This window comes from Gobio gobio, assembly GCF_949357685.1.
Source record: "Gobio gobio genome assembly, chromosome: 22".
NCBI classification, from domain to species: Eukaryota; Metazoa; Chordata; class Actinopteri; order Cypriniformes; family Gobionidae; genus Gobio; species Gobio gobio.
Genome location: NC_137118.1, coordinates 13,566,927 through 13,593,760, shown reverse-complemented (window position 1 = coordinate 13,593,760; position 26,834 = coordinate 13,566,927).

Genomic DNA, 26,834 nt, shown 5'->3' with positions numbered 1-26,834 from the left:
CAATTATTTTTTTTGACAGAAACTTTCCTTAATAAGGCTTTATCTGATCTGAGTTCTCTTGTGCTGTATATTACTCACAAATATTATGATAGTTTGATAATCTCCATTCAGTTTTCACACAATATTACACAATGTTTTCACACTGTAAAAAATAGTTTGATCAATAAGTTATATCAACTTACATTTTTATATTGCTTTAACTCAACAATTTTTTTAAAGCCGGTGCACACTATGCGATTTATAATAGTCCTTTACCTTTGTTCCTTGTCAGACTGTATGAACATGATCCTCGCTGTAAGACATGTCACATTATAAGATCTAAGTTGTCATTAATGTCAGACTGTACGATAGTCAAGGCATGATAAAAACCGACGCATGCAAGAAAACTCATCCGGAGTTTTATATCATCAATCAATGATGCGTTTGGTGACAGTGAGCTGCATTACACGCGGGATTGAAATGGTGGCTACAAAGAAATCTCAAGCACTCATTTTGGTCATAGTTTGTCTTGAAAAACGAAGATAATTTGACGGTCGTCGTAGGAGAAGTCACACTGCAGGATTGTGCACCAAATCTTCTGACTGCCAGAATTTCGTCTGAGGTCAAATTTGATTGCAGCGGTCATTAATCGGCTGCTGGTGAACATGTCAAACTAGGGATGCGCTGTATACCGGTACTGGGAAAATACCGGTATATATTTTATTTCAAACGGTACTATATCATGATTTTGCTCATTTCATTTCATAATTAATAAAGAGAGGAGTAGACGTGAAATTTGGAATTACTTTGCTTATAAAACTGCTGAAGAACCATCAAACCTTGCCAAGCATCGGCCACTTGCCATTCCCGACTTGTACAACACATTAAGAGATCGACAGGTGAGAGCATAATTCAAATGATCTAATTTAGAAATTTATTTTCTTTTAACACTGATCGACACACATACATAAGAGCGTATTGTTTAAATATAATGAAATCTCCAGCGTTCGATTTCTACCAGTGGTGTTTAGATCTCATAATATTTGCACGCATACTATTGCACTATTTACTTTCGCGAAAGACATAACCAACTGTGTTTATGTGACTACTCACAAAAGATGGACATTTTTTACATCATTTCGTGTGTATTTGACTAAGGAAAAACAACTTAATTTGGAATGCGCAAGCTCTTTAGGCTTGTGTGTTTGTTATTGGTATGAGCGCAAAGAAAACTCTCTCTCAAAGAGCTCTCATACCATGTATTACGAAATGCTATAAAATCGCTTGCATGTTCAAATTGGCAAGGTTTAAAAAGACGTGGGCTAGTGATTTCCGCCGGCTCTCCCGCAACGACAGGTGCAATGTCTTTTGAAGCCACAAGCAATTTGCAACTTTTGAGAGCTAGAGAAGGGAGATGCGCAGTATTGTTGAAATTACTTCTCACAAGAAAGTTTCCAAATGCTTGATTTGATGTGATAATCTTTGTTGATTCATTTAATAATAAACATTTGTGGTAATTTCCCACTTCATAAACCCCAAACTTGCAAGAGTGAGTAAAATGATGCGCAATACCCGCACCAAAATTCAGACCCTGTATGGTATCGATTTAATATCGGTACTTCGGTATTAGATTGTAGTACCGTACCGAAGCCAAAATTGTGGTATCGTCCCCTATCTGACCCTACGTCAAACTAACGATTCAGATTTTAGCCTAGGATAAGAGGAATCTATTAGGATTTGCAAAATTTGTCTCAGACGGCCAAATCGTGGCCAAAATCACACACTGTGCACCCGGCTTAAGTAAGTTTAATGCAATTTAAGTTTAATTGACTTAAACATGCAAGTTGATTGTACTGAAAAATTTAAGGCAGCAACTTTTTTTTTACAGTCCATGCCTTTTACATAACATTGCACCATTTCATGCTTTTCTACTTCAGAAAGATCTTTGTTCCTCCCCATATTGCATGAGAAATGTGACTTGCTTAATAATGTGGAACAACCTCTTTAAGTAATAACAGTACTAAACAAATAAGGCAACTTATTGCATTCAACTTTTTAAGTTAACTCAACTAATCCACTCCAGTTAAAGTCAACTTAAATACTGTTGTTCATCTAATGAGTACCAGGTCTTTTTAACTTCTTGTCAAGACAACCAAAGAATGTTTACCAATGCAAGCAGCAACAATCCTTGTTTTTTTCATCTCCATATTTGATTTTCAAAGTTAACTGCACGACATGAACATCATTCTTAAAACAAGAGGCACACAGTTTACCCATTTCACCTGGGCAATATATAGCTCAATATCTCGACACGTCTCATGTCAACATGGTGATGATCAACAATTGTAATTCAGTAAAAAAGAACTGTGAACCATATGACGACTAAATAACAGTGACAACAACAGCAGCAGCAGCACAAATCAAGCCCGTTAATGCATAATGCATCTACACGTTGTGTAGCCTTATTATTTTACGTTAGCTCAACTATTTTTTTACAGTGAATATGTATATAAAGTTCAGACATGAAACTCTATTAATCGCAGATTGGTTCTTTCAGTTCTATGACACCAACCAATCAGAGGTACTTCCTAATTTACGTGGCTTTATTTATACCGTATCCTAGCCGTTATCAGCACGCTGCACAATATGAGAACTCCTATAATCCCACCTCCTCCCCAGTGCCACCTGTAGAGATCTGCTACGGGGGGTTATATCATTCTGCAGCAGCCTTTCCTTGTTGTTATCTTGACTAAGCTGAACATTTTGTATTTGCTCAGCAGCAGCAGCGTAGCAGATCTCAAGCCTATGTGCATTCCTTGCTCTATGCTAATAAAATACTGGTTGAATCTATTCACTCAGAGAGTTGTCATGATTGAAATATATATATAATACTTAGAGTATTTTGCATCATCTTTAAGTTATAGAAAATAGAAATGGCTAAAGATCGAATTAATCAAATGTTACCATTTCATTAATTTGTTGAATCATGCCAGAGGGAAGGTTTCAAAAATGTAGGTGTTAACGAATAACCTTAGAGCAACAGCTCAGGATCTTTGGGTGTCTTTGCCGTGGTTAACGTCAGCACTCATGAAAAAATCATCAGCAATGCACATGACTGGTGTTAAAATGAGATTATGAAGATGGAAATACTTCTCTCTGAGCAAAACAGCGCCTTTTGCAAGAATGTACTGCGGACACAAAAGTGAATCACTTTAGTACAAAGCTCAAAAGAATCCCATCTCAACATAAAGCATGCATTTTAATGCTCCTGGACCCTGCTGGCTTGCAATTATCACGAGAACACACAGCACCAGAAAAACTTCCCAGTCTAGGAATAATGGACAGATGAATATAGATGAAAGCATGTTTTATTTTTGTGTTATTTCTTCACTCACACCCTCTTGTTAGGACACGTACGACAATCAACTCTCATTGTGCAATACAGATCATTTTGAAGGGTTCTCAAACTTTCAACGCTTCATATCCTTATTTAATTTTCTATTTTAACAACTGTCACTGGCACTCGCGTTTCATCACGCTGTTAGGAAAAAAATAAATGTCCTCCAATTTCCTGAGTTGCCAAATGTTCGTCCCTCACACTGATATCAGTGTTTCTTATGTATGTGATTTGTTTGAACAGCCTCGACGAATGCAAATACAGCATCAATTTACATGCAGCAGCACAGAACTGTATCCCACAAAATCATAATATTTCTATGATCGCAGGGTTTGTTTGCCTAAGTTATTTTGCATGGAAGGCCTGGAATGGTTTGCATGTTCTTGACCATTTTGCTGCAGTGAAACTAGTGTCTATAAAAAGCCTATAATCATCTATGCTATTCAATTTCACAACCAGCTATCATGTTACTGAATGTGAATGTGGAAACAGTCGAACACAGCTTTTAGTCTCAGATAAATCTCGCTGTTGTGCTCACATATTCCTTTTTGGGAAGCTTGCAGGTGAGAGATAAGGTACAGCCACACTGCACAGATGGCTGAGAACAAAAACATGTTTGTTTTTTTCCCCACAGAGAGTCTGAAACTAATAGGTTGGTTGAACAGAGTGAAATTTGTCAATATAAAATGATCTTTTTCTCAAACACACTGTTTAAACGACAACAGGGGACATTTATTTCAAACATACCAACATAGAAGACCTTTATATATTAAATATGACTCAAATGTTTCTCCTGTTCACCCTTTAGATTCAAATAGAGACTTCAGAGCCTTACAATCTTACAAATGTCTTCTATTGCAGGGGTTTTCCATCCTAAAATTTAACTGCAGCTATATGTTTTCATGTACAAAGACTCATGTATACTATAGTATTAAATGATTATAGATATCTATAGAGATACAATAGAAATAAATAATTGGATTTTTATATTGCCAAAATATAAAGACCCCTCCAAATCATTGAATTCAGGTGTTTCAATCACTTCCATGGCCACAGGTGTATAAAATCAAGCACCTAGGCATGCAGACGCTTCTACAAACATTTGTGAAAGAATGGGTCGCTCTCAGGAGCTCAGTGGTACCGTGATAGGTTGCCACCTGTGCAATAAGTCCATTCATGAAATTTCCTCACTACTAAATATTCCACAGTCAACTGTTAATGGAATTAAAACAAAGTGACTTTCTGCAGAGTCAATGGCTACAGACCTCCAAGCTTCATGTGGCCTTCAGATTAGCTCAAGAACAGTGCGTAGAGAGATTCATGGAATGGGTTTCCATGGCCAAGCAGCTGCATCCAAGCCTGACATCAACAAGTGCAATGCAAAGTGTTGGATGCAGTGGTGTAAAGCACGCCACCACTGGACTCTAGAGCAGTTGAGACGTGTTCTCTGGAGTGACAAATCACGCTTCTCTGTCTGGCAATCCGATGGACGAGTCTGAGTTTGGCGGTTGCTAGGAGAACGGTACTGTGTCAAGTGTAAAGTTTGGTGGAGGTGGGATTATGGTGTGGGGTTGTTTTTCAAGCGTTGGGCATGGGCCCTTAGTGCCAGTGAAAATAACTCTTAATTCTTCAGCATACCAAAACATTTTGGACAGTTTCATGCTCCCAACTTTGTGGGAACATTTTGTGGATGGCCCCTTCCGGTTTCAATTTGAGTACGCAACAGTGCACAAAGCACGGTCATAAAGACATGGATGAGCGAGTTTGGTGTGGAGGAACTTGACTGGCCTGCACAGAGTCCTGACCTCAACCCGATAGAACACCTTTGGGATGAATTAGAGCGGAGACTGCAGGGCCTTCTCGTTCAACATCTGTGCCTGTCCTAACAAATGCACTTCTAGAAGAATGGTCAAAAATTCCCATAAACACACTCCTAAACCTTGTGGAAAGCCTTCCCAGAAGAGTTGAAGCTGTTATAGCTGCAAAGGGAGGGCCAACTCCATATTAAACCCTACGGATTAAGAAAGGGATGTCATTAAAGTTCATGTGCATGTAAAGGCAGGCATCCCAAAACTTTTGGCAATATGGTGTATTTTTGAACCACTATTAGAGAAAAATTTGTCCCATGTCCCATGATATTTCAAAATCTCTGTCACAAACTGTGCTCAGATATGCCAACAAATTCTATGATCAAAATATTTCAATATGAACTCAAATATTTCATCATCAGTCATCCACATATACATCTATAGTCTATGTCAACAATTGTCACATATTTATTTCCCAATGAATTTTAGAAGAAAAACCTGAGATATTTTAAGGGATAGTTCACCAAAAATGAAAACACTTTTATGACTTTCTCTCTTCTGTGGAACAAAAAAAAATAAAAAAAAAAATGTTTCAGCTGTTTTGTCCGTGTAATAATACAAGTAAATGTGGTCTAAAACAACACTGGAAGAAATGGTGGCCATTTTCATTTGAGGATTCGGATACATTTTATTCCGATAGTCCACTTTGGACATTCTACTGATTATAAGGCTGCGTTCACACTGCAGGGCTTAATGCTCAATTCCGATTTTTTGAAAAAATGCGATTTTTTTGCAAGGCCGTTCACATTTCCAATTAAATGCGACCTTTTGTGATCTCCTGTGTGAACGTGAAATGACCCAGAAGTGACCCGCATGCGCAGAAGAGTACTCAACGGTCAACTACGTCACTTGTTGTTTACGGAAGTAGCCAAATATGGGTGTCAGCATTGGAGTTCGTTTAGCTTTATTAAAGTTATTTTCGCAACGGAGCCAGCACCATTACAACCTTCTCATGTTAAGAAGAAAATTAAAAAAGAGGAGGAGAGCAAGGTTTTTGGCCATGGCGTTTTGTGGAGCAGTGGTAGCAACGTCGGTACAGAGAAACGTGTGGGTGCGGAGTCGCAACCAGGAGTGGTGGGAGACTGATGTGAGTGGCTTTACTGATACCGAATTCGTCAGTAACTTCAGAATGACCAGATCCACCTTCAATTATGTTTGTGAGCGCCTTCAACTAACTTTGTCACGGGAAGAGACACGTCTGCGGCGGCCCATAACAGTGCAGAAACGTGTTGAAGTTGGAGTTGGCTAGCAACAGGTGCGTACTTCTTCTTTTATTGGCTGTTAGCAACTATTTCTTGTGCATTCAACGTACAATGATGACGTTTGTCGCGTATCAACGACGTGCGGGTCAGATACATGTGACCTGGCAGTTCAGACAGAAGACGCATTTCAAAAGATCGGATATGTATCGGATTTGGACCACACACCCAAGTGGCCTGGGTCGCATTTGAAAAGATCGGATCTGTGTCGTTCAGACTGTCATGAAAAGATCAGATACAGGTCGCATAAGGGCAAAAAAATCGGAATTGGGTCGTTTCAGCCTGCAGTGTGAACGCAGCCTAAGTCACTTTGCAACTAGAGTATTAGTAGACTGTGGGTTAGGGTTCGTAGAATAATTTGTAGAATAAGTTGACATGTAGTTTCAAAATTACTAGAATGGCTGTTGGGGGAACATCACAATAAAGTGTTAGCAGATACTATATATCGACTGCTAGTTGACATGTAGTTGCAAAGATACCTAGAGTTAGTATAATATCTAAAGTGGGCCATCAAAAGAAAGTATTACCTTGGATTTTACTGACACTAAGTCTTTTGTAGGGCACACATGCAGACATGCAAATGGAAGTTTGATTACTAAAGCTGAGGCTCTGAAGAGCCAGCTGGACCGGAGAGCTTTTACAAACCCTGGCTAAGGCAAGCTATAGACCTTATTCAGAGCAGCGCCATGACAGGTATGAAAGCAAGGCTGTGAGGGATAGACTTACCATGTTTTCAATGGCATCCGCTGTAAAAAAGCTGGGTTACACTTTATTTTAAGGTCATTGTTACAGTGTAATAATATATTTAAGTACTGAGTAATATTAATGAACAACATGTATTTACTATAGGGGTAGGATTAGGGTTTGGTTGAGGGTTAGTTACATGTAATTATGCATGATTTACTGTTATTACTATGGTAAGTACATATAACATATGTAACAAGGATACTGTAAAATAAAGAGTTACCAAAAGCTGTATAAAGCTCCTTGATTACTTATACTTTTCCACAGCTCATGTTGTCTGGAATTAGATATTTTTGCAATGTTTCGTCAGCAGAACAATCCAAAAATACATTAACCCTTAAGTGCATACAGGGTTCCAGACTAACTTGTTTCACTAGGAGCACAGTGGCCCCCAACTGAACATTTTAGGGGCACAACCAGAAAATGTAGGGGCGCACACTGTAAATCAACATGCTAACCAAATCTACTAATTTCCACTGTATTACAAATAAACACTTTGATAATACAGGGCTCCAGACTAACATCTGAGAGCAGTGGCACTAGCGCCACTAAGTTCTACAGATGGTGGCGCTGGAAGAAAATGTATCAAAAGGTTAATTTAATCATAAAATTACTATTGTTTTGCATTGTTTTGTTAATAAGTGCAGTTACTAATAATAGTACATGTTTGTTTATTATTTGGAAATTTAACTGTGAAGCGCTGAGCTTGAATTGTTATGCAGAAAAAAATACTTTTATTAACAACAGTAATGAGCAAAAAACAAATTTTTATAAGGAAAATTGTGATATTCCACTCTTATTAAATGTACTATTGTTCTTCTATAGTATCATACTGAACTAAAAGGAACACTCTTTACTTGTTTTCTATGTAATCCAGTCACAATTTGAAGAAAATGTTAAGTTTTTCATGAGACCTTGACTTTTTTTTCTCCATATATTAAGGAGTGGAAATGTCTAATGAGTCAAATAAGTGCTCCTATGCCACCACCTAATGGTTATAGTGTTTATTTGTTTGTTTGTTTGTTTGTTTGTTTGTTTGCCATAAAGTGTCCAGGACCTTTACACTTTTAGTTTTACTAATCATCACACTAAAAATAATATTAAAATTGGATAATATTTAGAGCTTTGAAGTGCTAGAAAAAGTGTGAAACCCTTGAAAAGTGCTTGAATTTCACTCTCAAAAGGTTGTACGAACCCTGAAATGAATAATGTAATAAAAAATAAAAAAAGATGAAAAAACATTTGACTGTTTCTTCCACATACCATGGGGTGTTACTACATTAAATCCATGGTTTATGATTTGTGGACTGAAACTCCTGAAGCCCATGTTTCTCCTGCTCTCCGCGTCAGCTCTGTTTGCTCTGACATATGTGGTTTATAACAGAGAATTCTGCACCAAATGCTCCCCACTAGGTCTCGCAGTAGCGATGCTATTAATACTGTGGTGAATTCAAATGCGTTATCACTGGATCTCCCAGTGCTGTTTAGTAACGGTGTTGCGTGAACGTGATCGGCCCATGTATGAGCTTGCGCTGCGATGTCTGTTATTGCTCCAAGCTGATAAACGGTCCACGCAGCACAGCTCAAACAAGTAGCGTCTGGAGCCCTGGCATACCTCGGGTCTTTAGTGACTTGGGACGTCATTCACTATAGTATGCGATTTTTTTGCAAGGCCGTTCACATTTCCAATTAAATGCGACCTTTTGTGATCTCCTGTGTGAACGTGAAATGACCCAGAAGTGACCCCCTCCTCTTCATTCATTCAAGTTAGACGTCAACCTTCTTAGTATTCCTCAATCAATTCATTATAAACAAAATAACAAGAAAAAAATATATAAAAGAATGCCTGTTTTTCTATTCATTTTTTTTATTATTGTATCGGGTCGCTAACGCCCCGAGGTGTGTAACAGTGTAAGTATATTTGTTCTAGACAACAATAATTGAATCTTTGATGATTGAATAAATCAATCATTCTGCGTTAGTTCAGGCAGGCCACGTAGTCAAGCTCCGCTATCCGATTCCTATGCACTCAATTGGCAACTCTCAAACAGGGCGCCTTACTTAAGCACAGCTTTAGTTCAGTCTGCCTGCTTGACTGCTTTCACTGCACGCTGCTTTGCAACCCACCTTCTCCCCAGCTCCTCCTTAAACTGTGTTTAACTTAATCAATGACATTCTGTTGTCATGCTCTGTTGTCAATGGGGATTTACGCTGCCCTCCCAGTTAAAAAATAGGAGGTTGTCCCCAGAAGCCGCTGCTGTTCCCAGTCTTGGCATTTCATGGAGCTCAAGAAAATGACGGGCAATTTAGAAGAGCCATATCGGCAAATGTAAATTTGAAAAAGATGACTAAAAGTTTATCTATGGTGTTTTTGACTTAAGTGGATCGGACTGAAGTGCAATTCTGATATCCAATGATGAAGTGACTTTTCTGTAATAAGTTAGACTGAACACCATGTCGGTCAATAACAACTGTTTTTATTCATCACTGTTCTCATGGTAAACCTCAACTATTAAAGCCCCCACCTGGTAAGGAACCACAGTTTCAGTTTCACTCATAGTTACTGCAGGCAGAAAACAAAAGAATAGGAAGTATCATCAGCAAAACTTAAAATGATTTTTAAGTTTTACTGCAGAGCAAGAACTGAACGCAGTCAAATATTAGTGTCACTGTAACTTGATGGTGGATCTGGTGAAGAGCCTGTCAGCGATCAAAATATTGATTTTTAAGATGCTGAAAATGATACTTTTGAGAATATGTTTGAGATTGCGAATATGAACCAGATGCTGAAATGAGCTCTGAAGAGGACAGTGATGATAGTATAAAACATCTGCTCAAACTGAACCCTGTCAAGCTCCAAAAGGTAACAAAATATGATTTATTACATTCTTCTGTGAGTGTTACTCTAATATCAGGAGAGTTTTACATTATCACGTCAGGTAGAGATCCGTCCATGTTAGATACAGATCCGGGTTGCTAAAGACCCGCATATCTAATAATGATTGGCGAAACATTCATGCATTTAAGGGGTAAATAACAGTACAACCCATTGAAGTAATATATGTCTATCCCTCACAGCCTTGCTTTCATTCCCATTCAAAAATCAAAGAGGGTGCTGATGTGAATAAGGTCTATTGTGCCTCAGCTGGGAACTGTGGTCAAATCTGACCTGGCATCAACCAGAGCCAGAGGAGGCAGAGGAGGCGCCAGGTAGAGGGCCATGATCCGACAGCCGAAGACCAAGACTGTGTAACAGGTTTTGGAGTCTAGTGACTCTAATTCAGAAGTGACACCAGCTGGATTCCTGACAGGAAGTCAGTGAGGAAGTGACCCGGGAGCTGCAGGAATGAGCCAGGACCCAGATGGAGCAGCTCAGAGGTGTGAATGCAGTGAAACGACTTGTTCTTCAGCAGAGTAGCACTTAACAATCTCTTTGTTATGATAGCTAATATTTATATCACAATATATGCATTAAAAGGATGAATCAGAATAGGAAAAACAGGGGTAAAGGTCAACAATGCTTCAACCACCTTGTGAACGGGGTTTGAGCATCATCTCTTGACATATGAAGTAAAGATATAAATGCTGTATAATTTTCACTCGGTTTACATTCGAGCTTATTTTCTCACCTTCCTGCCTCTTACAATTGAGAATGTTTTTAATTGAACTAACACGGTCTCATTTCATTTTGCTCTGAACATATTTTAATTTAATTGATGCCAATGTCACTGCAGTCATAAAGGCCAGACTGAATACCAGCAAGAGCCGAGTCAGTGAATGCAGATGGAGCATACCGGTAATGAGAGAGCACAGAAATTAGGCTCTGCTTTGATAAGATGTTTACAACGAAGTGTGTGTGTGTGTGTGTGTGTGTGTGTGTGTGTGTGTGTGTGTGTGTGTGTGTGTGTGTGTGTGTGTGTGTGTGTGTGTGTGTGTGTGTGTTTTTATTTCAGCACAGTAAACTGAACTTCCAAGGTCTGGAGGGCAGAATGAAAGCGTAGGAGTGCATGCATCGCAGAGCTGCTGAAACATAAGAAGTAAGGTATTCAGTCAAGAATTTATTTCATAATTTCTTGTTTCAAGCACAAGAATTAGACCTTGAGGCCGTCAGTCACAGGTTACAATCTACTGTGGCCCGAGAACATTACTACAGGTCTGGCAGACCAAATTAAATGAGATAAAGATTGAAGTAAAACACTTAATGTGATAGGAAAGCATCAATATTACTATTGCAGTTTTTTTTTTTTTACACAAACCTATAACCCTAAATATTGAAATATTGAAGACAGCTCTTAATGCTTCAGCAAACCAAGACATTTTGGACAATTTCATTCTCCCAACTTTGTGGGAATAGTTTGGGGATGTTCCTGTTCCAACATGACTGCGCGCCAGTGCACAAAGTAAGGTCCATAAAGAGATGGATGAGCGAGTTTGGTGTATAGGAACTTGACTGGCCTGCACAGGGTCCTGACCTCAACCCAAAAGAACACCTTTGGGATGAATTAGAGCGGAGACTACAAGCCAGGCCTTCTCGTCCAACATCAGTGCCTGACCTCACAAATGCACTTCTAGAAGAAGAATTCCCATAAACACACTCTTAAACCTTGTGGAAAGCAAGTGAATTTGTTATAGCTGCAAAGGGTGGGCCAACTCCATATTAAACCCTACGGATAAAGAATGGGATGTCATTAAAGTTCATGTACATGTATAGGCGTCCCAAAACTTTTGGCAATATAGTTTATACGTGTCAATTATTTATACACATTTTTATTGTGGCTTGGGGAACTGTATTTTATAAAAAATTAGATAAATTGGGAATGTGCTTTCTTGACATGGCCCTAACAACAGCTGAGCGATGCACTATAATCCTTTTTCGAATACCTTAGCAACCGCATAACACCCCTGCAAGCATCCAGAACACCTTAGCATTCTGGCAGCAACATTTGCATGGATAAACAGCACTCCTGTTTTCTTCAGAAAATACACAAATCTAGTTTTGACTTTCCCTTTCTACATTTTAAACATTATTACACGGGCTACATTTCAGATTTACAGCATAAATCTATACAGAAAAGCAATGATGTTGCTCAAACGCAGCTCTGAATGTTAAGCAGCTGAGGAGAGACAACTGTATGTCTTTCTGTTCTCTGCTTTTTGTCTAATTTAAGACTAAAAGTTAGAACTCTTTTCGTTAGAAATGCACAATGTATCAGTAATGAAATTAGTGTTTTTTTTAAATCATTTATTTCTTTATAATGTCAGTTGTTATTATTTAATGGTTTGTGCTCGTTCTTTAGATTTTTATATTTAGATTACCTACATAATAACACTCATTAAGACACAATATTAAGATGGATATCCATTTTTCATACTGTACATAATGTTGTGATGCCTAAATTCACTTGCAGAATGGTTTTAAAGTCTATACAAAGCATGTCCGGCATTTAAAAGCATAAAATTAATAGGTTTATTGTTATCGGGCTGGATTTTAATAGCCTATTGCCTTGTGATAACCTGCAGTCTCGTTCATATGGCTGAATCCAGTAGAACAGTGTGATGTTGTTTAATTGTCACAGTTATCACATTTCCTACCTCACATCACAAGCGTTTTAGTGTCTACAGCCCAGACTCCAGGTCTAGTCAACAACAGCTCTACTCACAAATTCAGACAGAAAAACAGACGTCCGCACCGCAAGAGCTCAAAGCAGAGGAAAAGAAACCGAGAGCGAGCACAGGTAAAACATACTCTGTTATTCCGTTCTGTTTACTGCATCACACACAAACAGCTCATGACAGGCCAGAAAGAGATGAAAGAGTCTTTTTGTGCTCACAGACTGCGTACTCGCCGAACAACAAAAGCTACTGGTTTTCTACAACCATCCGCTGGCGTGACAGCACAGACTCGTCCATTGAATTCAGTCCAAATAAAAGACTAGATATGACGTGAAAGTGTGCATTTGGCTTGCTTTACCAGTTTTGATAAAGCATCTTGACATTGCTTTATTCTTTTTCATGGGGATTTACAAATGGGGTTGTGTTGATAGAACTGAAAACATCACTGAAAAACACAGATTCATACATGCAGTCATAATATAAACCTAAATATATATATAGCTTTGATGCAGAGATTCATGATCATCAAACTGAAGTTCTCTCTTAGCTCTCCAGTGTCCTCTAGTGGCCAATGGATTTGCATTTTCAGTAAATTGTGTCTGGCAGAGAAATAAAATATAGAAAAATTGATCGAAGGTTATAAAACGTGGACAAATAAAAAAAATATATAATACAAGCTGTGTCCTAATCTCTCAAAAAGTTCAGCAAGTCATACTAATAAGCCCGGCTAATGAGCAACTGTTTTGCTGAATTCGAGTGCTGCTCATTTGTTGTCAAATCTTGAAGCTGTTATAAGCCTTAAATCTTGATGGTAGCCCAGGCCTTGGACATGGAGACTCTACAAAGTGTTATTCCACTGAGAGTCTGTCTGAAAAACAACATAACAAGCTGTGGAAGCTAGAGAGTGAGCTGGTTGAGTTGAGGACAGAGTTAGCGGGTTATCATTAACTTAGTGGTGCAACACATATCTCGCTGTACAGTATCATCATGGCACTATCATGATAACCATTCATGTACCATAGAATTTAAATCCAAAAATGCACCTTGGTTTATGGTCATCTAATATGGTATTTTTAGTATGGTACCCTGGAGTAAATGCCATGGTACAGAGATTTAAGTATATTCCCTTAATACAAGGTGGCAGTATACTGGTACAGTGATAGTATCAAAGATTGGTACATTGAAATATACCATGGTACTGAACAATGATAGTAGCATGATGTTTGTAAGAGATGGTTTAATTCAAAGTACCATATTATTATCTTCTGTTACTATCACTAAACCATGGTACTGCCACAGTTATCTACACTGCTAAACAGCATCAACAGTGGTTCTTTGGCTCCTAAATAACCTTCAAAGGGACTTAACAGGTTCTTTGTACTGCAATTGTACTATATAACACCTTAACCACCCCAAAGAACCACTGAAGGACTGCTGAAGAACCATACAGGGGCTTAACAGGTTCTGTATATATACGGTAGCGGTGCTATAGCACCTCATTCATCCCAAAGAACCAGTTAAGAACAACTGAAGCACCAAGATTTGGTGCTATACAGCACTATATTAAGCCAAATAACCACTTTTAGTACTATATAGCACGATTTTCTTTAGAGTGTATAGCCTACTTATTTGCGTGATTGTATTTTATTAAAGTACTGTGTAATTTATGGAAGCATAACTTGAGTTAAGTTTAGGTTAAGGTTCTGCTTAGTATCTATTACATTGTAATTACATAGTAATTACTGCACTAATGATGTTCTATAAGGTACTCCAAAGAATACCATGGTAAAGAGTACCATGTCCAAACCTTGTACAACCTTTTTGGGCCCAGTGAGTTGACAAGGACCTCAGTGAGACACCCTACTCATATAGTCTGAGACCTTTTTTTTGTATTTCCTTGTGTTATGCTTTTTGGTAAAGAAACTACATTGAGTAAGAGATCAAGCATAAATCAAACATTCCTTGAGTCATTTTGACCCGAAATGAAGTTCTGAAGAAGAAGAAGAAGAAAAAAAAAGTAGTGTTCATTGGAGACCTTAGGACTTTTGTAGCACTTGAAGCACGAATACACACACACACACACACACACACACACACACACACACACAAATACTAGATCCGAGGAGTTTATGTGGTTGAAATAAAAAGTAAAAAATCAGTCCCTCACGGGTCAATTTGACCCCCTTAGGAATTAATGGAATGTGAAAAATGCTTCAGTATGCATAGAAAATCCTCAAAAATGCTCAAAATTAAAACAAAATTTTACCAAACATTTGTTTTATAATGTCTACATGTGTATCCGAATGCATACTGAAGAGGTAAACTCAAAGAACTAACTTTAGGACCCAGCAGTACAGCTCATTTGCTCCATATAGAGGCCCATATAGTAGCAAGAGTCATGAAATATCATATTATATAAAACATTTTCCACAAGAGGTCGGCAGAGACACCCAATGTCAGATATTCTGAACTGAATTAACAGGGTTATGCATGAAATGTTGAGTTATTTTGAATTTAAGTTAAAAGAATATGAAAAATGTGATTCAATTATATTATTTATTGATCAAATCTAGTCATTTAAAAATAAAAATCTCCACAAAAAAAAACTTAAAATAGAAAGAAACTTTAAAAATAGAAAAAAAATATTTCAACAATTTTATGATATAAGCTTTCTTTCTTTTTTCCAGAGAAAAAAAAAGTCTAATTTCAGGGCTTCGGGTCATTTTGACCCGCGAGGGACTGATTTGTTATAGAGAGTGAGGGACGGATGAGGCTTAAAAATATAGTTTCTTTATTGGCATATGGTTCCATGGGGGACCTTTAACATCCACTAAACCCTTCCATTGCACAAAAGATTCTTAATAGTGGAAAACGATTTACTAAGAAAAACATGGTTCTTTTTAGTTCACTAAAAGGTTTTTTGGAGAACACAAATCGGTTCTACTTTGGCATCGCTGCGAAAACCCCCTTTTGGAATCTTTAAATAAATAATGAAGTATAAAACAGGTTGTAAAAAAAGTCCATTCAAAGGCAGTTTTTAAAATAAACAACCACAACCGACGTCCAGATAAATGCACGTTAGACATTGTATACAGTACCAGCGGTGGCCTGATTCTACTCATTCATGTTTAATGAGGATGGAGTTTTCCCCCCAAGCTCTGTAATTACCTGAGTCATTTGCTTAAAATATAGAAGGACTGCATAATTCCCAGGAGAGCTGCTTTTGTCTCCCTCTGCCTCATTAGGGCGAGTACACAGATCTCCAGCGGTGGAGCTCATTGTAAGAGCTTAAGAAAGCCAGGGCAGGTAATTGGGAGGTCAGCTCAGGCTCTGAATTCCTGCGTTTGTGCTCGTCTGTTCGGTTTCCAAACGACACGTGTGCTGGGAGTCTTTAGCTCACCCACACAGGCATTGAAATCTCTTGAAGTGAGGTCAAACTCGTTGGAGAGGAAGGCAGCAAGACGAAATTGAGATGACAGCTAGAGTGCAGGAACTTAACAGACAGGCCTCAGGTGTTTAACACCATCACTCAATGTCTGCATGCTCATATATTCATTGTTTATCCTGATGGAGGGTTTTTTTTTTCCTCAAACAATGGAAGAAACGGAAGCCTTTTCAGCTCAGAATTAGATAAATGCTTACACTACACTCTAAAAAAAAAGGCTTGTAATCATAGGGGAACCTTTTTTAGTGCTATATAGCACCAATTTTGGTGCTTCAGTGGTTCTTCAGCGGTTCTTCAGAGGTGCTATATAGCACCTTAGTCAAAGAACTGGTGAAGAACCTCTGAAGAACCGCTGAAGAACCTCTGAAGAACCGCTAAAGAACCACTGAAGCACCAAAATTGGTGCTATATAGCACTAAAAAAGGTTCCCCTATGATTACGAGCCAAGAACCATTTTTGGTGCAATATAGAACCTTTTTTTTTTTTTAGAGTGTACCTTTCAAAAGCTTGGGTCAAATTCAAAAGATTTAAGAAAAGAACAAATTAATAGAACGTTATTTAATTAATGCAAGAAATTAACACATTTATTCAGCAAGGATGCTTTAAAATGATCAAAAGTGACAGTAAAGACTTTTTTTTAAATGCTGTTCTTTTGAACAAAAATATGAAGTGTTTTCAGCATTGATTATAATAAAAAAAAATCTTGAGCAGCAAATCAGCATATTAGAATGATTTCTGAAGGATCATGTGACACTGAAGACTCTAATGATGCTGAAAATTGTAACAATTAAATGTATTTTTAATCAAATACAGTAAAAACTTGGCAAACCTGTTTTGTGTTCCCCTGTTTTATGACTCTTATTGTGATGTATAGTTTCTGATCTCATGGTTCCTAAGTTTTACTTCCTGGTTTTGCCTTGTTTCCTTAGTCCCTGGTTTGTTTCCATGGTTACACTTATTAATCTCCATTACTAATCACTTTCACCTGTTCCTTGTTCCAGGGAGTTCATGTCCAGTTTTTCACTAACTTTTATTCACGATCATTCATACCCCTTTTCCACCAAGGCAGTGCTGGTGCTGGTTCGGAGCCAGAGCCTAGTTTCAAATTGGTTCTTTGTCTTTCCGCACCCAAAGCACCAGCTCTGAACCAGGAAAAGTGGTTCTGAAGTAGCACCAAAACATTGCTGGTCTAGAATTAAGAACTGCTTGCGTCAGGGGCTGGGAGCGGGGATACCGAGACCAACAAGACGAACACAAACTTGTGACCGCCATTTTTGAAATAGCAGCTAATCGAGCTAAATAGCTGCTCGATTGTAATCTCCGTCTATACAAATTACGGTGAGCTGCACGAATGCATTGGATTCGCTGTGTTTTGATGCCGATGTAGGATCGTAAAGACATGCGCATCAATAGTAACGCAACGTTCGCCATCGTTAATGGAAGGCTTGTTCGAGATGCATAGGGGCTGTGCAGACTGATCGCACAATATGACATTAAAAAAAGTACAGCGAGATCATACTACTCCTTATGCTTTTGAATCTCTCTTGTGGTACTTTGATATCATACGCTGATCGATCTACGCAGCTCCGATGCTTCACGAACAAGCCTGGTGTGTTTGTGTTTCCCGCTGCCTCGCTAGCGTTCGTTGACGTATACAGTGACGTAAGACCTGGCTCTGTGGTGGCTCTCTAGCATGTGGAAAGGCAAACCGGTTCTTAGAAGGCTCATCAGTCGAACCAACTCTGAACTGGCACTAGAACTGGCTTTGAACTAGCACCCGGTTCATTCTGGTGGAAAAGGGCTATCAGAGAGTATGTGAAGGCAGCATTATACCCCAGTGTTTCCCATGATCTTTGTCTAGTTTTGTCCTTGATAGATGTCATGTGTGTGTTTGGTTCAGTTTTGGTTTTACCTGTGTCTGGAAAATTCAGTTTCTGCCTCAATTTTGTTTAACCCTTGTGTGGTGTTCATATTTTTGTTATTCAGCCAGTGTTCGTGGGTCTGGTGGACCCACTGCATTTTTGGGGTTTTAATTCAACACAATCAAAAATGTTATGTTAAAGGTCCCATGGCATGGCATTTTTCTATTATTTTATAATGTTTCCTGAGGTGTACTTATATTGTTAGTATGCTTTTTACATCATAAAATGTCATAATTTAGAAATAAAAGGCATTTTTTCTATACTGCTGTTTGCCCTGTGGCTGAAGGCCCTGTTACAAGAGGCGTGTCTGCTGTGAGACTTCAGTAAAAACGCCCACTGTTGTGATTGGCTGACATCTTTGCATTTGATATGAGCGGAGGGGGCGTGGTTTAACGAGGTCTACGAGGCACGAGCAGCCACGAGCTGCTGCCAGAGAGACGGATGGACCTGAGTTCACTTCACATCGATTCTGTCAGTCTCAGTTCAGTGAACTGTTTTAGTTACAGCATATACTTCAGGTTATTAGTCTATTTCTAGTCGGAGGGGCTGTCACTCATGTCAGAAAGTTAGTAACTTTAGTAAATTATGGATCAGCGCTGACTGGAGACGCGAACCGTTTAGAACGATTCAGTCCGATTTGGTGAACTGATTCGGTTCACTAAAAAGAACCGGTTCAAAAGAAAGATCGTTCGCGAACCGGACATCACTAATGTACCAGAGACTGAGCTCATCGATTGCTAACAAAGTTATTTATAGTAACTACTGAGTTATGAGAGCGCTGTCAGTCAGCGCGAGTTTATTGTGTTTGTATTTGAGAGTTCTGAATAAACCAGTCCCAGTCACGCCGAGTCCGTCTTCATCATTATTACCAACTTTGTAACACATGCAATATACCATTACAGCTGTCGAGATGAACGAGTTATGAGTAAGTGTTGATAATACCATTATTTTTAGACATGTTCCTATCATATGGAAAGCGTCAGTGACGCGCATTGAGTACACAGCGCAAACAAAGACACAACAGCAGTAATCGAATGTAATCCAGTTTATTGTGGGAATAGCTGGCTAGCCTAGCCCGGATACCCTCACGCTTACCCCCCTTCTGCTTAATCTCGCGCCGCGTAAGGCGCCTCCGCTGTGGGCCAGATGCAGTACTGGGGGTCGGGGATGTTGAAGGCCGACCTGTGAGTGCAGCCCGAGCCTCGGCGTGCGTGAGGTTTATCTCTAAAGATGTTACTCTGCCTGATGTTGAGCAGAAACGACTGTATGCACATTGTAGAACAGATAGACGCGACGAGGACGTACAAAAACACTGACTCACAAGATAGAAAACACGAAAACACCGCTCTGTCGGGAGAGAGAGAAGCCGCAGCGTGTGCACGAATAATAAATAATTAGCTACACATAAGAAATCACTGATCACAGATCAGAATGAACTGAAAAAAGACTTCTGTTTTCATTTGTACATCCAAACACTGAGAAACTGCCAGCGTTCACTCGTTCAAAACCCATGATCTCTCGAGCGCTTGCATGGGCCAGATTCTCTGGGCGGAGGAAAGGGAGGTAACCGTTCCTGCTTGGACGTCAAACCAGGAGACTTCAGGATTGGCTCGTCTGGCCTGTCATTTTCTCAAAGGCAGAGAAAGACAGCCAGAACTCGGTTTTACACCAATCAACATTTCTATCCACTTGGGGACAATATTCAGGCTAGGGGAACTCATATTAATGTTGAAAAACCTCATAAAATGAAAATTTCATGCCATGGGACCTTTAAAATACTCAACAGATGTTTACTTCATCCCAATTACAAGCAATATAAACAGCATATATGGTTAATATTTTCTCTTTACCTTTGTTAGATCACATTTAAGAATTGCAACCTCGTGTGGGAACGGCAGGGGTAGAAACAAAACTCACTCTGGCACTCTCTCACACTTACACACAATCTCTCACACACGCACGCACACACACACACCCATAACACACACACACACCACACACACACACACACTCACTTGGATATGTGGTGTATGGTTACTCTCCATAGGCATAATGGTTTTTCTAATGTACAAACTGTATAATCTATCCCCCTACACTAACCCTACCCCTACACCTACCCTTTAGCATGTTTTAGTATGAGGACACAGATGTCGTCATAAACCATGTTTACGTTGTAATACCCATGTCATTATACACATTTGTGTCCTCATAAACCATATACATGAACATACACACACTAACAGCAGGCCCTGACAGGAGGAGGACAGAGTAAAGGTACACAGGACCTACAATTTCTGTGTTCTGATATATATTCCTCACAGAAAATGAGCCAAGGCCAATGAGTCTCAGTTTGAAAAAATAATTAATCGTATCATTTTTCTTTTGATAAAAAATGAAAACGGGTCCAACAGAACCTGAACACCATACAAGGGTTAAATAAATGTGTCTGCTCTTATTCGTTTCTGAAACAGCCATGTTACATAAGCACAAACACTTCTTTCAAAAATATTTAAAAATAAATATTTCCCACCACAAACTTTTGAACAGTATATAGTGTAGGCCTATTTATTATTTTATTATTTTAGTATTTATAATTTAATTATTTACTTCTATTAAATATATTTATCTCGAAATCTCCAAAACTGCAGCTCTTGTGGGGTGTTCTGGTCTGCAGTGGTCAGTATCTATCAAAAGTGGTCCAAGGAAGGAACAGTGATGAACCGGCGACAGGGTCATGGGTGGCCGAAGCTCATTGATGCATGTGGGGAGAGAAGGCTGGCCCGTGTGGTCTGATCAATCAAACGAGCTACTGTAGCTCAAATTGTTCAAGAAGTTAATGCTGGTTCTGATAGAAAGCTGTCAGAATACACAGTGCATCGCAGTTTGTTGCGTATGGGGCTGCATAGCCGCAGACCAGTCAGGGTGCCCATACTGACCCCTGTCCACCGCCGAAAGTGCCAACAGTTGGCACGTTAGCATCAGAACTGGTCCACAGAGCAATGGAAGAAGGTGGTCTGATGAATCATGTTTTCTTTAACACAAAATGGATGGCCTGGTGCATGTGCGTTACTTACTTGGGGAAAACATGGCACCAGGATGCACTATGGGAAGAAGGCAAGCCGGCAGAGGCAGTGTGATGCTTTTCAAATTTCTTTTTGAACATTTTTTAAATAAGTTTTTGTGCGCATATAACATGGCTGTTTCAGAAACTAATGAGCGTTGGATCCAAGTGCAGCAGACACATTTATTTAAACAATATAACTTTTCATTATGTGAGTTAAAACACCAGCAGTTCAATACTTTTGTTCTACCATCTAATTTACCCAGTACAATTTCAAGGTAAGCTCAGGCAGTTGGTCTGAAACCCCTGGAGAACCAATCAAAATTCACCTGGAGTCCCCCAGATGAGCAAGAAACTTTGCTCATAGGCTTAATGACTGAAAAAACGAACTGACTGTAATAACCTGGATCAGATATGCTCTAATTAATGTTCTGACATCAAATAATAATAATATCAGAGAATAGAATCATTCACAAACACTTGATATTTATTTAACGCTGATTTTTTTTACTTAACATTGTATCTGACACTGTTATGCTAAATTATTAGAGTCTTAGATCTGGATGACTGTCAGACTCTTGTGTGATTAGGCACTTGATGAGACGTGCAGCTCTACAGGACGTCTACCGGAGAGACAGCAGACGAGGATTGTCAGTGACAGTGCAGTCTTCTGTTATTCACACAAAAGCACCAAAAAAAATGACGTCTGCGCTGAACCACAGATGCAGTTTTTCAAATTAAAACAGGACTTAAACATTTTTAACACCCCAAAACACACCTGTATTTATATATGATCACAGATCTGATTACTGTGTGTCCAGTGTTGTTAGATATGATGCCATGTTATTGTGCAATGCAAAAGTGATACTTAAAATTAATATATATTTTTTTCTTTAAATGTTTTTTTCATATACATATCAGCCAGCTAGCTAGCCCGATCTCACGGCAATTCGTACTAATTTTACGAGGTGGCTAATTCGTACGAATTGATACGACCTCACTCGTATGAATTCATACGATTTTTGCTAATTCGTACATATTTTACGAGTTACAAAATTCGTATGAATTCATGCGAATTACCTACCCCTGACCCCGCCCCTAAACCTACCCATCACGTGGGTTTAGACAAATCGTACGAATTCGTACGAGTGAGGTCGTACAAATTCGTACGAATTAGACACCTTTTATTCACTCGGATGAATTAGTACGAATTGGTCGTGAGATAGCGTTGATGTCCTCATTCATACAGTACAGTCAAATGGGTTATAATAAATAAAACTAATAATTATGTCACTTTATTAGAAATATTAATTTGTTTTATTTTAAATATTTAGTATTTTGGAATTGTTGTCTAAAATAATGTATGCATGTTCAGTTCATCCTCATTGTGCTGTGACATTTTTACCTTTAAGAATGTTGACATGGGGTGACAATATTGCAACAAAATTATAAAAAATAACCACATGGTTCTTTATTAGTATTTCATTACATGTACATTGACATTGGCCTTTTCAAGCTCAATAGTTCAACTCTGTTTTGGAATTAACAAAAGCACAAGAAAATATGAATCTGATGTAGCGCAATAATATTCGCTAGTTGAGGCCATTACTTACCATTTTACACTATTCTTTGAAGTCACCAAATAAAAATGGACAATTTTATATTTATGAAATATTGCTATTAATCAAAGTAAGTGATGTGTCTACTGGCACAAGGGCGGGACAACCTGTCACGAGATCGACCAATAGCAAACCACAACAATCCAATCAATTCTCCACGGACAAAATCAAGTCCTGCCCTAAATTTTTTCTTATTCGAGAAGCCGTTTCACTCGGTTATACTTCACAAAACGATAACTATAGTGATAACTATAAAGATTTAATAATCGTTCTAATACTATGTGAATAGTGAAGTCCACAGCAAAACTATAATTGACCCTTTTCACATTTCTGGGTTTCTCGGAAGCGGTAAGTCGTCATAGTTGGGTAAACTGCTAGCGGTGAGTGAGAGAATACATTAAATACATTTTATGTGTTCCAATTTGCTCAAATAGCAAAAGAAAAACTCCACAATTGTGTTGTCACAACTTTCAAATGGGGGGGGGGGGGCTATGCGAAGGTAATATAATACAAAGTATTGTTACTTTTTTTTAATGAAAATAGTTTTAAAAACTTTGCAGTCCGATGACTTTTAAAATGCATCCTCACAGTCTGTGAAAAGGGTCCATGTTAACGACGCATTAAAATTTTTTATAATTTGAATCGCTTTCAATACGATTTTTCCAGCTGATGAATGATAAAAACATTAACAGCCAATCAGAACTGAGCTTTTTAAGTGTCAGATTTGCAGCATATACTAAACGGAACATTGTCATCTGTTGGTGTGGATGCTATAGTTATCATTCTTGGTGTGAATTAGCATTACCCCAATTACGTTTAACCCCGAAACATGTTGTGCACACACTATAACCACTAGACCGCGGTTCAGTCGCACTGCAGCTTATTTTGTAAAATTGTCCGTTTAAAGTACATCGAAACATAACAGTTAGCACATTAAATAAAAAGCTTGCACTCAACAGTGTTATGGCAAATGACTTCCCTGAGGTGCAAACTGCAAAATTAATCACTAGATGAAGTGGTTTTAGGCTACATCCAGTTTTATTAAAACATACCTCTTTAATTTTACATGAGAAAATATGGTTTACTTAGTTTCTACCGTTATACCCACAGACCACAATTATTAATTGATATTTACCCATACCCATATTACTCGCCATTTGCTTTCCTGCCAAATCCCTCTACAATCCCTTGAGATCCAAAATGCTGCTCCTCAAGAATTTTTCACACAATTTGTCTTTTTTCTCTCTCAAGTCTCTAGTTTCCCATAGCTGGCACAGGCACAGTTAAGCTCATGTTAGCTATCAACAGACTTTGCCCCCTGCTGCTTGCAGCTATTATCAAACCATATTTCCAAACTTGTGCAGTGTGGGACTATTTAAACAGTTCTGTCCAAAAAACTCATGAATAAAACACCATGGGCTTCAATGTTTGAGTAGCACAGACCTATGACCTTGAGTTATGTGGCCACTGACATTTTCCTAGGAGAGGCCTCTGAGAGCAGTTTAGTTCTATGTTTTATGATATTTCAGCTTACAGTTTGGCTCTGAATACTGCTGGAAGGAGCATCTGAGCAGTAGGCAGCAGGTGAACGAGGCATCCGTCCCTCTGAGCTCAGATAAACAATATATTTACATACTTATTTACCCAGGGCAGATATGGCTTAGATTACCAGTCATTCAACCCAAAATAAGGAAAACAGACTTTTATTGGGACATTATCTGTAATATGCAAACAATCAGAGCATCAGACTGCAGTATGAGTCTAGTCACAGGTGTGACAGGAGCATCAGTGGGACTGTAATATTACTGATAGAAAGAGGTCACAATGCCCTCAGCATCCCAACGACATTCAGCCATAGACACTCAAAATCTTCAGTCAAAGTCTCCATTTACAAACATACATTTATGGAGCATTTTGAAGCATCCAGATGAGCTTAGTGTTTTGTAATACTAAAAATGGTGAAGATAATGGTTAATTAAAGGTGTTTTGTGTCTAAATCAATCTGTACGTGATGCAAGTAGTTTTGTTTCACTGGTTTCAGGTCGTACAAAGAGTCACATCATAAAGAAAGAAATTAAAACCTGCTTGCCCTAAAAGAAAAAAAAGGAAAGAGGGCAGTGAGGAAAAACACAAAACTACAAAAACAGTGTAGGGGCGCAACTAACTAATTAACTAACTAACCAACTGAAAATAAAATAAAATGATAAAATGAAATAGTAAAAAAGAGGAGGCCAGAATCAGTGCTTTTGTAACTTTCATATGGATTAATCTTGAATTTATACAATGAAGATTATATGTTATTTTAAATTTGATTATTTTATTCAATATCTGTAGGCTATTGTTATACCGACATGAAACCCCCGAAAAGCACTGTGTGTTTCATTTGTATCTTTTTTCTCTTGTCAGGGTTATGTTTAAGGCCTTGACATTAACACCAGCCAATTGCGGGTGGATTTCAGCAGTGGCGTTTAACGCAGTCACTCCTATTATCCACTTTGGTGTGTTGAAGTTTATATATAATACAGGCTTTACATTTTTCAATTGTAGTCTTTAAAAAAGGCATCTAAAGTAACAAACTATGTGCTACGTAGTAATGTCAAAAATATAAATGTTTCGATACATATCGATACTGAAATAACGGTTCCAATAATCATCTTCCACAGAATACATACACAATACCAGCTGTGCTTTCTCGCTCTCTCATCTCTCCGTCAGCGAGTTGACACACAAACCCGCCCCCTCTCACTCACTCGTTTCATTTGCTCTGGATAAATATTGTTGGTATTGACTTAAATTTTGGGGTGGGATTGCGCGTATTGTGCATAATTTTACTCATTCCTGCAGATTTTGTGCTCACACCCAAAGTGTGCACACATAAATACTCCTCGTACTAAATTTAGTTATTTTTCCTTGCTTATATTGTATATTGTGCTTAAACGGTCAAATACATTCACAATAATGACAAAATGCAGATCTTGGTGAGTATTCACGTAAACAGTTATGTTTTAAGTCAACGGATCTATGTGTCAGGTCTTAAAGTGACTGCAGCCTAATATACCTGCTTCCAAATTATAAGATGATATTAAAAATATCTATATGGCAGTTGTTCCCCATGGTATCGATGTCAAAATTGTGGCCAGTGAAAATGCTGAGTGACTAGTAACTTTGGAAAATCACTAGCCACAGTGGATGGTGAGCAAAAAAGCTCACGTCAAGCCCTATATACAATGGGCTCATTAGTAGATCAAAGGGTCAATCTGATAGGCATGTGTGTTTATAGAGGTAAATTTAGGGTGGAAAGAAGGGAAAACATTTTATCTTCATCCAAAACCACAACATAAAAGCCTCCTGACCGAGACACTGACATTGAAGGCTCAAGAGTCATATTTAAAACTGTCAAAGAGAGTGCAGCACAATGTGGCACCGAAACGTGTCTGAACATTTAAGCCTTACAACATTTTCATTGCACTGGATAACAAAATATCAAATTGAGCATTCATTTTAAAAGGAAAAAGGCACTTCAAGCAAAACATTCCATGCATGAAATTAAAGTGAACTGACTTGCATCCTAAAAATAAATTTCAGCTTGACACCAGCTGTTTAAAAAAAAAAAAAAACTCAATGAAACTCGTCCCCCGGTTTCACAGACCAGGTTTAAACAACAGCAACTCAGCCATGAAGTGGTAGGCCACAAAAAAGCGGGGTCAGTGCATGCTGAGGCACACAGTGCGCAGAAGTCGCCAACTTTCTGCAGAGTCAATAGCTACAGACCTCCAAACTTCGTATGGCCTTCAGATTAGCTCAAGAACAGTGCAGAGAGCTTCATGGAATGGGTTTCCATGGCCAAGCAGCTGCATTCGAGCCTTACATCACCAAGTGCAATGCAAATTGTCGGATGCAGTAGTGTAAAGCACACCGCCACTAGAC